The sequence below is a fragment of the Chiloscyllium punctatum genome, chromosome 11 (genome assembly GCF_047496795.1).
Source record: "Chiloscyllium punctatum isolate Juve2018m chromosome 11, sChiPun1.3, whole genome shotgun sequence".
NCBI classification, from domain to species: domain Eukaryota; kingdom Metazoa; phylum Chordata; class Chondrichthyes; order Orectolobiformes; family Hemiscylliidae; genus Chiloscyllium; species Chiloscyllium punctatum.
In genome coordinates this window covers 84,476,624-84,490,536 of record NC_092749.1, presented here as the reverse complement: position 1 = coordinate 84,490,536, position 13,913 = coordinate 84,476,624, and positions in this window count along the sequence as shown.

Genomic DNA, 13,913 nt, shown 5'->3' with positions numbered 1-13,913 from the left:
GAACAAGGAAGAGACGGGCATAACTCAGGCCTATGCAGGTACCCATGGCCACCCCTCTGGCTTAAAGAAAATAAGAGGAGTTAAAAGAGAAGTTGTTCGGGGTGAGGACAAGCTTGGCCAAACGGAGGGGAGTGCTGGAGAGTGGGGAAGGTTCAGGCCATTGCTCCAGGAAGGAGCAGAGAGCCGTGAGACCATCCTTGTGGGGGATGGACGGGTAAAGCAATTGCACGTCCATGGTGAAGACGAGGCAGCTGGCGACTGCAAACTGGAAATTCTGAAACTGCCGTAAAGTGTCAGAAGAATCATGGGTGTAACTGGGCAGGGACTGGACCAGTGGAGAAAAGACCAAGTCAAGGTAGGAAGAGATGAAGAGTTCTGTGGGGACGGCTGTACCAATGGGTCTGCCCAGGATATCCTGTTTGTGGATTTTCAGAAGGAGGTAGAAGTGAGCTGTCCAGGGCTGGAGAATTATCAGCTTGGAGCCCATTGGAGGAGGAGATAACCAGATGAAATGAGATCAGTGATTGTGCTTGATACAATGGTCTGATGTTCCATGGTGGGGTCATGGTCCAGGGGGAGATAGGAGGAGGTATCTAAGAGCTGGCATGCTGCCTTTGCAATGTAGAGGTCAGGAAGCCAGACTACAACAGCACCATCCTTATCAGCAAGTTAGGGTTAGATCTGAGCACACAGAGTGCAGTGTTCGAACTGCACTCCCCAACGATCCCATCTTCCTCTGAACTGACTGCATTACACCTACCTCTCCAGTACCGTGGTTGACAGGGCCCTCTACTAGATCTGACCCATTTCCCACACTTCTGCCCTCACCTCCTCTCTCCCTCCTGCAATAGCAATAAAGTTCCCCTTGTCCTTACCTACCATCCCACCAGCTCCCACATCCAGAATATCATCAGCCACCATCTCCACTACCTTCAGCCAAATTTCACCACCAAACACATCTTCCCCTTATCCACCTTCTGCAGGGACTGTTCCTTCCGGGACACCCTAGTCCACTCACTCCTAACGCCAACGTCCCACTCTGCTCCACCCCCAAAGCCCCATGGCACCTTCCCCTGTAGCCACAGAAGGGGTAACATCTGCCCATTTACCTCCTCCCTCCTCAGGTTTCAAGGCCCCAAACATACCTTCGAAATGGAGAGGCACTTTACCTGCATTTCTCACAATCTAGTCTGCTGCATTCACTGCTCACAATGTGGCCTCCTCTACATTGGGAAAGAAAGTGTGGACTGGTTGACTGCTTTGCAGAACATCTGTTTTCTCTCCGCAAAAAAGACCCTGAGCTTCCAGTTGCCTGTCACTTTGACAGCCCACCCTGTTCCCTGGCCGAATCTCTGTCTCAGGCCTGCTGCAAGGTTCTAGCGAAGCTCAGTGCAAGCTGGAAGAACACCTCATTTTTTCGCTTGGGGACCCTGCAGCCTCCCGGACTCAATATCGTGTTCAATAATTTTAGGACCTGAATTCCCCCATGTCCTCGCCCCCCCCCCCCCCCCCCAACCTACACACCAGGCCTTGTTTCACATAGTCTGCCATTATACACTACCTATTGTTAGTCACTAACGGTCTCTATTAACAGCTATTCACCTTCCCATAATTGAGTTGTAGAGATGCACAGCACAGAAACAGACCCTTCAGTCCAACTTGTCCATGCCAACCAGATATCCCAAAATAATCTAGTCCCATTTGCCAGCACTTGGCCCATATCCCTCTAAATCCTTCCTTTTAAATGTTGTAATTGTACCAGCCGCCACCACTTCCTCTAGTGGCTCATTCCTTACATGCACAGCCAAATTGTAGCCACTCCTTTGTCTGTCCAATTGCTCTTCTCTCTCTCTTTGGATTCTATCCCTACCTATCCTTTACGCGTTACCCCTCCCCCCACTATCTTCTGCATATAAACCAACATTTTCCTAGCTCCCATCAGTTCTGAGAAAGGGTCACTGGACCCAAAGCATGAACTTTGATTTCTCTTCACAGGTGCTGCCAGACCTGCTGAGCTTTTCCAGCAACCTCAATTTTGTATCCAATTGGCTAGCTGTCCCTGAATATCATATGATCTAACATTCCTTTGATCCCACACTTTCCATTTCAGCTGCTGAGAGTGCAAGTCCAGACCTTCATTCCATAATTTGGAATGACCAGATCAGGGAGAATTGAGATCTCCCAGCACTTCCAGCTGCAAACAATGTACTATGTTTGGAAATATAGTCAGTGAAAGAGATAAATATTTCAGTCAAGAATGTTCAGAAAATATTTTCATGTCAGTATATTGGAAATTGAGAGATATCTGTACTTGGTGATGATGGAGGAGGGGTGGTGATGAGGTTGGGGAAGGAGAGGTAATGATATAGTTTAAGTAATATGTAGACAAACGTCTGCAATAAACTGTGATGTCATGGAGACTTCAGTAGTCATGCACTGGTATTTTGCTAGGTGGTTAGAATCTGTACAGTGCGGCACATGCTATCCTGTAACATAACCATCATATACAGTGTATTAATAAACATTGTTTAACAGTAACCTGGAAGTCTGGCCTGCACTTGGAAGGTCTGAAATACCCATATTAGAGAATGGATTGTTAATTCAGAGCCCCAGGCAAAGTTCTGGGCACCTGCGTTTGAATCCTGCCACAGCAGATGATAGAATTTAAATCCTAGCTTTTTATTGAATTCATGAGTCTAATGATAACCACAAATCCATTGTCAATTGTTGGAAAAACCTAATGTCCTTTAGGGAAGGAAACTGCCATCCTTACCCAGTCTGGCCTACATGTGACTCCAGACCCACAGCAATGGGGTTAACTCTTAACTGCCCTCTGGACAATTAGGAATGGGCAATAAATGCCTAGCCAGTGATTTCCTTCTAATCCTGTTAATGATTCAAACTAAAAAAACCCAGGTGACTTTGGAATGTTCAGGGAGTGAGGCAAGGTGTGACTACAGACCGGTCAAGAAGATGCAGACAGATGAAGCAGGAGCCTCCTCTCGCTCTCTCCAATCAGTATTCAGTTCTAATTGCTAATGAAAATGATGGTTCATTTCTGAGAATGTAAAGACAGCCAAGCACTAGACACCACAGGTCAGCTGCACAGAGGGGTGTGCGATTCAATAGTTATGGGAACAGAGAGTCATTTCTGCAGTGCAGATAATATTCCAGGATAGTATGTTTCCTTACTGATGTCAGGATAAAAGATGCCATTGAACAACCGTATGGCACTTTGATTGGTGGTAGGTGAACAACCAGTTGTCATGGTCCACATTGGTACCAATGACGTAGCCAGAAAGAGAATTGTGGTCTTGCAGTTGGAATTTAGCAAGCTCTTTAAGAAATCAGGGCCTCAAAAGTAGTAACATTGGAAAAACTCCAAGTATAATACGCCAATGAGTATAGAAATAGGGGGAGAAAGCAAGTAAATGTGTAGCTGAAATGTTGATGACTTTAGATTTCTGTATCATGCAGTTGGGAAGAGTTGGGACCTATACAAGTTGTACCTAAATAGAACTCAGACAATCCTCTTGAGGGGCAATTTGCTTGTATTAGGAAAGCCAGGTTAAAATATTAGACAGGAATGCCGATATGCAGAGAGCATTTGAGATAAAGTTGGGACTGGAATTGTAAATAGTAGGTTATTAAGTGTGTTTAGAACATTGATGCAAGTAATAAAAATCTAGCTTACTATGACTCTGCTTGTAAATGGAAACTGATAAATAGGATTGGTCAGTTACAGATGCAGACAGCTCAGTGAAAATGTGAGATTGTGCCATATCTCCATTATCGCCACAAAGAAGGGCAGGACTGGGTGATTGATATTCCTGGACCAGGCGATCAGCAAATGGAAGGAAAGGAGGAGGGCTAGCAGTATTGATTAAGGAGGATGTTGCAGTACTGTATATAAAGGATATCCAAGCAGGATCAAGAATGGAATCTATTAGGCTCAACCTAAGAAACCATAAATGTCCCATTACAAGGTTCAGTGTGGCGTAGAGGCCAAAAGCTAATGGGAAAGATGTGAAGGAACAAATTTATATGGAAATTTCAGAGAATGTGGTTTGAATAGGAGACCTTTAAAATTTCATTCATAGGATGTGAGCATCATCGGCTTGTCCTGCATGTATTATCTATCTTTAGTTTGATTTGAGATGGTGATAATTAGCTATCTTCTTGGAATGCTGAAGTCCTGGAGTGTAGGTACACTCACAGTGCTGCTAGGAAAGGACTCTCAGGAATTTGACTCAGTAACAGCAAAAGAAAGACAATTTCATTCCAAGTCAGGATGGAGCTTTGGTTGGAGGGGAAGTTCTAAGTATAAAGTTCCCAAACGTTCGATGAACTTTACCTTTTAGGTAGTGGTTGTAGATCTCAAAAGGTGCTATAGAAAGGACTTCCTAAATATAGTCTGGGACAATAATAGTGTGAAGCATAGAAAAGATCAAGAATTCTCAGTGTTGAGGAGAATTTTCCACAACAGTATGTTTTCAGTGCAACAAGAAAGGAGGCATTTTTTGATCTGGTTCTTGGGAATGAGGTGCATCAAGCAGACCAAGTGTCAGAAGAAGAACATTTGGTGGCATTGAGCTTTGCATCATAAAGGATAGTCTATGAAAAAGGATAGTCTATGAACAATTCAGAGTAGGAGAAAGCCAACTTCAATAGGGTAAGAATGGATCTGACCAGATAAATTGAAATTAAGCATTGGTAAACAAAATGTGATTGAACAATGAGCTGCCTTTAATGTAACAATAGATTGGGCATAGTCAATAGAGGTGAAAGGTGGGCAAAACAAATCCAGAGCTCCCTGGATGAAGAAGCAGCTAGGCAAGAACACAAAGATGAAAAAGTGAGAATGTGACAGGTAGCAGGTTGATAACTTGGAATTCTCTGCTGCAGGAGATGGGAGTCATCGAATATTTGTAAGACAGCTAGATAGATTCTTGTTGGGCAGCTGTTTCAAAGGTTAACACGGGGAGATGGAAAATTTGGAACTCAAAACACAGATGACACATGATCTTATGGAATGGTAGAGCAGGCTATGTGGCCTATCTGTCCTCCAACTTTGAATGCAATTTGTATGTATGCATAATACAATTATGAAACAGGCTAGACATAGAAGGTTTAATGGGGAACCGCAAAAACAAAAGAAGAAGAGAGATAATGAGAAGATAAGATAAAAGAGAGTTAACAACTTGAGAGTTGCAAACTCTTTGTAAATGCATATTATTAATACAAAGATGATAAAAGGAGGTCAGGGATTAATTAAGCACCAAGAAAGGGATTTTTGCATGGATGCAGGAACCATGGCTGAGATTTTAAATGAATACTTTACCAAAGTAATGCTATATACGTGATGGTAATATATGAAGCAATTCTGACCCTAGAGGATTTAAAATAGATAAGGAGGTATATGATAGGCTGTCTGCACATAAAGTTGGAAAGACATTTCCTGATGAAGGGCTTTTGCCCAAAATGTCGATTTCGAAGCTATTTGGATGCTGCCTGAACTGCTGTGCTCTTCCAGCACCACTAATCCAGAAAGACATTAGGACCAGATGAGTTGCAACTAAATATATGAGTGTAATGAGAGTGGATGATGAAAAAACACTGGCTATCATTTTCTAATCTTCCTTCGACTTGGGTGATATCAGCAGTCTAGATGTTACACTTCCTTGCTTAAAAAGGTGCAAGGGTAAGCCCTGCATCCACAGACTAATCAGTTTAATTCTGTGGTGTGAAAGCTTCTAGAAAGTATAACAAATGTTACACCCTTTTGAAAGAATGGATATAAAAGTTAACCAAACAACTACAGACCAGTTCAATTATTTTAGACCCAGTGGTAGGGAAACTCTTAGAAATGATAATTTGGGACAAGATCAGTAGTGATCTGGGTAGTTTCAGACTAATTAAGGGAACTCTGTGTTCTACCTATTGAGGACAAATTGTGTTGAAGTACTTTGCTGGACTTTTTTTTATTGAAATGGTAGAGAAGGTTTAATTGGGTAATGTGGTTGATGTGGTGCACGTGGATTTCCAAAGGCATTGGTAAAGTGCCACACAACAGGAATATGAACAGATTAGAGCTCACAGAATAAAAAGGGCACTAGCAACATGGATACAAAGTTGTCTGTGTGAAGGAGACAAAGGGTAGTGATAAATGGATTTTTTTGGACTGAAGTAAGTTTTACTATGGAACTGCCCAGTGTCAATGTTAGGACTTTTGCTCCTCCTGATTTATGTTAATGACCCAGATCCTGGTGTGATTAAGTCCTTTAGCAGGTCTTGAATCCAAACCTTCTGTCTCAGACGCAACAAATTACAGCTGACATGAGGAAGAAAATAAGTGTTTATTCCACAACAAAACAATGAAGGCTGAAAATGGAAATTTAGGATAGAGAATACTGGAAATACGCATCAAGTCAGGCAGGGTCTGTGAATACAGGAACAGAATTAAATTTCCAGGTCTTAGTCAGATCTCAAACCTCAATCCCACTCCACTGTTTAAAACTGGTTTTCTATTTCTCTTCTTCAAATTTTGGTCTGTATTTTTTATCCACCAATGTTGACTATTATTATGGACATTGAAAACTGGAAAAACAAATAGAAAACACAAGAAATATGTGATCAGAGAAGTAGAATTAACCTTTCAGTTGAAAGTTGTGAGTGTGAAATATAACCACTGTCATTGTTTCAGCGCATGCTATGTCCAAAGGTAAAGCAGCAATAAATCACATCCACACCAACCTGATAGATCAAAACCTCACAGTGTAGAAAGACTTACACTCTCCAATATTGTAGAAATATCCTCCAAGCAACACAATTAAGTGAGAAAATATTTAAAAGGATTCAGTACTTATTCCCACATTGTTTTTGCCATCACTGATGAAGTCCAGGAAACAGGTACCCACAAATAAAACCAAAACAAAATCACATTAATATCAATGTAAGTCAGAGGTGAACATTGAACAAGTTTCCTGTACCACTGCAGCCTAAATCTAATAAACATCAGTCAGTCTCACAATGCGCTCTCAATTTTAACACTTCGAACAACCAGCCTTTTCCAAGTACTTCTGTAAACTGGAATTGAGACTAAGTTCAATATCAGTATTGAATACATACAGGGGCCATTTTCATCCTTCATTAAGTTTATTAAAAATAGTTCATTGTGATCTCAAAGGTGAATCTTTACTGATTTTCCTTTAAAACTGCTCTTAAAAATGAGAAGTACCTTTGCTTGTTATAATGTTCTGTTATTAGCATTAATAATTCAGAGGATTATGATCTGCACATAAAGCCTGTTTGCTTAATAATAAATGAGGTAGGTGATCAGAATAGAGTCTGCATTCATTGTGTTACATACTTACTTTCCACTTACCATGTTCAAGAGCCTACCATCGGTGATTCATTTAATTGTTGGCAGTATAGATTTCTTAGTTAATAAGCCGCATTTTCTATCTCCAACTCTTAGGGCTCCATTTGTTTCACAAACACTGATGAAAGCAATAGAATTGATTCTGTACTGTGTGGAATTGTTCATACCGTTACTGTTTAACGTCTATTAGAAGCTCTTGAATTACCATAGCAAATTGAAATGCATTTACATCAATATTTGTAAAATATGGGTTTACATCTTTGATCTTGTTCCAACTGTGGAGCTAGATTTTCTCTTTACAGATGCTGACAAATCTATGTTGTCGACAAATATTTCCAATAATATTTAGTATTGAATTTATCAAGGTACGGGGTTTCTTGTTTGCTGCACTTTTTTAATAAAAAGAAACATTTGAAACATCTTTTCATACTACAGACACATTGAAACATTGGAACTGGAGTAAGTTATTTGGCCTCTCAAGGCTGATTTGTCACCTAACATCATATAACCTACTTTGTCCCATATCCATTAGGACATTTGGTTGACAAAAAAAACTATCAATCTTAACATGAGCAATTCACTTAACAGAATTGCCTTCATAGAAGAGAGCTCCAAACTTCTACTACCCTTTGTGCGAATTTTACCCCTAAAGTGTCTGGCAGAGATATTCAGATCATGACTATTACCCTTTGTGCCCTCAACTAGCACAAATAATTTCTCTTTATCACATTATCATCTCCCTTCAATATCTTGGAAATTTTAACCAAATCACCACATAACCTTCAAAATTCCAGAGAATATGCAATTTGCAATTTAACCCTTGGGATTTCAGATATCTCTTTTTATTCATGGAAATATAAACAAAATCCATACAAGCTGTCCTCAAATTTTAAACTGCTCTGCCCTGGTTTATTTCTGGTGAATTTGGACTTCAGTAGAAACTATTCTCTTCCTGAATTGTGGTGTTCCAAACTGAACACAGCACTCTTTGGAAGGTCAGTGTGGACTTGTTGGGCCAAAGGGCCTGTTTCCACACTGTAGGGATTCTAATTCTACTCTAAATGGGAGATGACCAATACTATCAAACTAATAGATACCATCTTGCCCATCAAATTCCAGCCTTTATAAGATAAAAGTCAACATTCTACTCACCCATTAATTGCATGTCTACCCATTTATTAACTTTAAATAATTTATGTTCTGAGCTCCCATATCTTTGTTTCTCTATGGTTCCTAGTTCCTCAATATTTACATAATACTTAGTTTGTCTTTCTTATTCCCAAAATTAGCAATTCTCAACATTCAGTTCAACTTATCATTATTTTACCCAAATACTTAATCTGTTCATGTCCTTAATTAAATTTATAAGAAGATGTGGACGTCACTGGCTAGGCCAGCACTGATTGTCCATTCCAATTTGCCTTTCTGAAGTTCATAGTGAGCTGCCTATTTGAACTGCTGCAGACCTTGGCACGTAGAGAAAGACACAGTGCTATTTAAGAGGGAGTTTGATGATTTGGACTCAGTGCCAGTAAAGAAACCCCAAATCAGAGTGGTGTGTGCTTTGATGATCCTTATATGGAGGGATTATCTTACGAGCAAATGCTAAAATAATATTGAACTTTAGAAAAATGAGAGGTGATCTCATTAAAACATATAGGATTATTAGAGGGCTTGACAGGTTAAATGCTGAGAGGATGGTTCTCCTCATGGGAGTCCTAGACTAGAGGGTTTAATCTCAGAATGAAGGGGTGCCAAATTAAGATTCAAATGAGGCAGCATTCCTTTTTTCAGTGGGTTTGAGTCTTTGGAACACCTTCCCACACTCTGCAGGGATAGAGTCCTTGTGTATACTTAAGGCCGAGATAGTAAGATTCTTGATTAATAAGGGAATCAAGGATTATGGGGCGAACACAGGAAAGTTGGTGTAAAGAATGTTGGATCAGTCATGAAGCTATTGAATGGTGGAGCAGGTTTGATGGGACAGATTGCTTACTTCTGTTACTAATTCTTCTGATCTTGTGGCTTAGCAGGAAATATGCATGTAGCGATTCTTATGTATCTGCGGCCCTTGTCCTTTGAGGTGGTAACGGTTGCTGATTTGGAATTCACTGTTGATGGCTTGGTGAGTTATTACAGTTTACCGTGTAGTTGGTAGACACACTACTGCCACTGAACACTGGTGTTGGATAGTGTGTCTTTCAAGTATGTCACTTTGTCCTAATGGTGTTAAGCTTCTTGAATATTGTTGGAACTTCATTCATTCAGGCAATTAGGGAGGAGTATTCCATAACACTCTTGATCAATGCTATGTAGGCAATGGACAGACATTTGTGAGTTAGATGGATCTGAAATATAATATCCACATTTTTGTATTCAATTCCCCTTACAATAAGCGTTAACATTTGTTAGATTAGATACTCTATTGTGTGGAAACAGGCCCTTCGGCCCAACACGTCCACACTAACCCTCCGAAGAGAAACCCACCCAAACCCATTCCTCTACCCTATATTTACCCCTGGCTAACACACTTAACAGTGTGGGCAATTTAGCATGGCCATTTCACCTGACCTGCACATCTTTGGATTGTGGGAGGAAACCAGAGCACCCCGAGGAAACCCACGCAGACATAGGGAGAATATGCAAACTCAACACAGACAGGCAGGAATTGAACCCAGGACCCTAGTGCTGTGAGGCAGCAGTGCTAACCACTGAGCTACCATGCCACTTTTGAAATTATTTACTGTATCTCCATACTAACCATTTGCAAATCATGCTGTAGGACACAGATCCTTATACACATCAGAGCTGTGATGCTGGGCTATTTTTCTTAGCGTTGAAACATATCTATCCTGAGTCTTCTGAAATATTCCCTTGAATGTCTGCCACTGCACATCTAACATAATTTACCAATTCACTGTGACTGGTTTAGCTTTTAGTGGCCGATATTGGAGTTTAAACCCCTAGTCTTCGCCCCAGTCCTCTCTCCCCCAAGGTAAATTTGAAATTCAATAATATTGTCATTGCTGACACCCAGGGACAACTTTACCATGTGGTAATTGATTGATTTTATCTTGTCTCACATTTCAAAAGAGAGTATAGCCTGTTCTTTGCTTGGCTCCAGAAGATGCTGTTCTAGGAAACTATCCTAAAAACTTTTTATGACTAGCAAGGCTATTTTTGTGAATCTGATTTTTCCATTCAGTTTGGGTGTAAATTAAAATCTCCCATGATTTTGCTATATCTTTCTGACAAACTCCTACCGACTTTCCCACTTAGCAGTTACAGATAGAAGTGGTCTAATTCTAGACTTTAACATCACAACTGGAAATCTCTCATCGCTCCTTCAGCAAAGTACCTGAAAGTGGTCTTTCTTATGGCATAGATTGTGCTCAACATTGGTGGCTGGGATTGGTTGGCATCAACTTACCACAGTGCAGACTAAAATAAAGCCCCACTTCCATTGGGACTGCTGTCTTACTGACAGGTGGGCAGCCCTCTCACTAACAAACTGAACCGAGCCAGGGCTAGTGGTCTGGTACCAGGGAAATTTCTATTTTGTTCAGAAATGGGGTAAACCCCTCTGCTAATTTAAACCAGCTTCTTAGAAAAGATTGCTGTAATCTGTTAAAATTCGAGAGGCAAAATAACTATCCCAGAAGTTACTATTTAAAGTAAAAATTTCATTCTTTAAATCCAGAAAATATTAAAATAAACAATTAATTACAACTCCTTTTTCTTAAACTTATATATTTTACCTTCCACTCTATAATACTAGTCTGATTTAAAAGAAAATCCTGATTAAGATTTACAAAAAAGAAATCATGTTTCCAAAACCAGTCAGCTCTGCCAATTCTCCTTTGTAGATTCTCACCAGATTATCCTTTATGTTCTGCTGCACACTCCCCAGAGACAGGTGCCTTGCAGAGAGCTCTTCAGCTAACAGTCTACATTTACTGGTCTGAGACAGTTATCCCTCAGTTAAGACCATAAGACATAGGAGTGGAAGTAAGGCCATTTGGCCCATCGAGTCCACTCCGCCATTCAATCATGGCTGATGCGCATTTCAGCTCCACTTACCAGCGTTCTCCCCGTAGCCCTTAATTCCTCTAGACAACAAGAATCTAAGAATCTCGGCCTTGAAGACATTTAGCGTCCTGGCTGCCACTGCACTCCGTGGCAATGAATTCCACAGGCCCACCACTCTCTGGCTGAAGAAATGTCTCCGCATTTCTGTTCTGAAATGACCCCCTCTAATTCTAAGGCTGTGTCCACGGGTCCTAGTCTCCTCGTCTAACGGAAACAATTTCCTAGCATCCACCTTTTCCAAGCCATGTATTATTTTGTACGTCTCTATTAAGTCTCCCCTTAATCTTCTGAACTCCAACGAATACAATCCCAGTATCCTCAGCCGTTCCTCATATGCTAGACCTGTCATTCCAGGGATCATCCGTGTGAATCTCCGCTGGACACGTTCCAGTGCCAGTATGTCCTTCCTGAGGTGTGGGGACCAAAACTGGACATAGTACTCCAAATGGGGCCTAACCAGAGCTTTATAAAGTCTTAGTAGTACATCTCTGCTTTTATATTCCAACCCTCTTGAGATAAGAGACAACATTGCATTCGCTTTCTTAATCACGGACCCAACCTGCATGTTTACCTTTAGAGAATCCTCGACTAGCACTCCCAGATCCCTTTGTGCTTTGGCTTTATTAATTTTCTCACCATTTAGAAAGTAGTCCATGCTTTTATTCTTTTTGCCAAAGTGCAAGACCTCGCACTTGCTCACGTTAAATTCCATCAGCCATTTCCTGGACCACTCTCCCAACCTGTCTAGATCCTTCTGTAGCCTCCCCACTTCCTCAGTACTACCTGCCTGTCCACCTAACTTCGTATCATCGGCAAACTTCACTAGAATGCCCCCGGTTCCCTCATCCAAATCATTAATATATAATGCGAACAGCTGTGGCCCCAGCACCGAACCCTGCGGGACACCGCTCGTCACCGGCTGCCATTCTGAAAAAGAACCTTTTATCCCAACTCTCTGCCTTCTGTTAGACAGCCAATCCTCAATTCATCCCAGCAGCTCACCTCGAACACCATGGGCCCTCACCTTGCTCAGCAGCCTCCCGTGTGGCACCTTATCAAAGGCCTTTTGAAAGTCTAGATAGACCACATCCACTGGGTTTCCCTGGTCTAACCTACTTGTTACCTCTTCAAAAAGTTCCAACAGGTTTGTCAGGCATGACCTCCCTTTACTAAATCCATTTTGACTTGTTATAATCAGACTCTGCTCTTCCAAGAATTTGGAAACCTCATCCTTAATGATGGATTCTAGAATTTTACCAACAACCGAGGTTAAGCTGATTGGCCTATAATTTTCCATCTTTTGCCTTGATCCTTTCTTGAACAAGGGGGTTACAACAGCCATCTTCCAATCATCCGGGACCTTTCCTGACTCCAGTGACTCTTGAAAGATCTCAACCAATGCCTCTGCTATTTCCTCAGCCACCTCTCTCAGAACTCTAGGGTGTATCCCATCGGGGCCAGGAGATTTATCAATTTTAAGACTTTTTAACTTTTCTAGCACTATCTCTTTCGTAATGGCAACCATACTCAACTCAGCCCCGTGACACCCTTTAATTTTTGGGATATTACTCATGTTTTCCACTGTGAAAACGGACGCAAAGTACTTGTTAAGTTCTCCTGCTATTTCCTTATCTCCCATCACTAGGCTTCCTGCATCAGTTTGAAGTGGCCCAATGTCTACTTTTGCCTGTCATTTGTTTTTTATGTACTGAAAGAAACTTTTACAATTATTTCTAATATTACTGGCTAGCCTACCTTCATATTTGATCCTCTCATTTCTTATTTCACTCTTTGTTATCCTCTGTTTGCTTTTGTATCCTTCCCAATCTTCTGATTTCCCACTGTTCTTAGCCACTTTATAGGATCTCTCTTTTTCTTTAATACATTTCCTGACTTCCTTTGTCAGCCAAGGTTGTCTAATCCCTCCCCGGTTAATCTTTCTTTTCTTGGGAACGAACCTCTGTACAGTGTCCTCAATTATACCTACAAACTCCTGCCATTTTTGCTCTACTGTCTTCCCGGTTAGCCTCTGCTTCCTTTTTTAGTCAGTTCCTCTCTCATGCCCTCATAATTACCTTTATTCAACTGTAACACCATTACATCCGATTTTGCCTTCTCCCTTTCAAACTCCAGACTGAACTCTACAATATTATGGTCGCTACTTCCTAAGGGTTCCCTTACTTTAAGATCTTTTATAGAGTCTGGTTCATTGCAAAGCATTAGGTCCAGAATAGCCTGCTCTCTTGTGGGCTCCATGACAAGCTGTTCCAAAAAGCCATCCTGTAAGCATTCCATGAATTCCCTTTTTTTAGATCCACTAGCAACATTATTTACCCAGTCCACCTGCATATTGAAGTCTCCCATGATCAATGTAACCTTGCCTTTCTGACATGCCTTCTCTATTTCCTGGTACATGTTGCGTCCCTGGTCCTGACCACTGTTA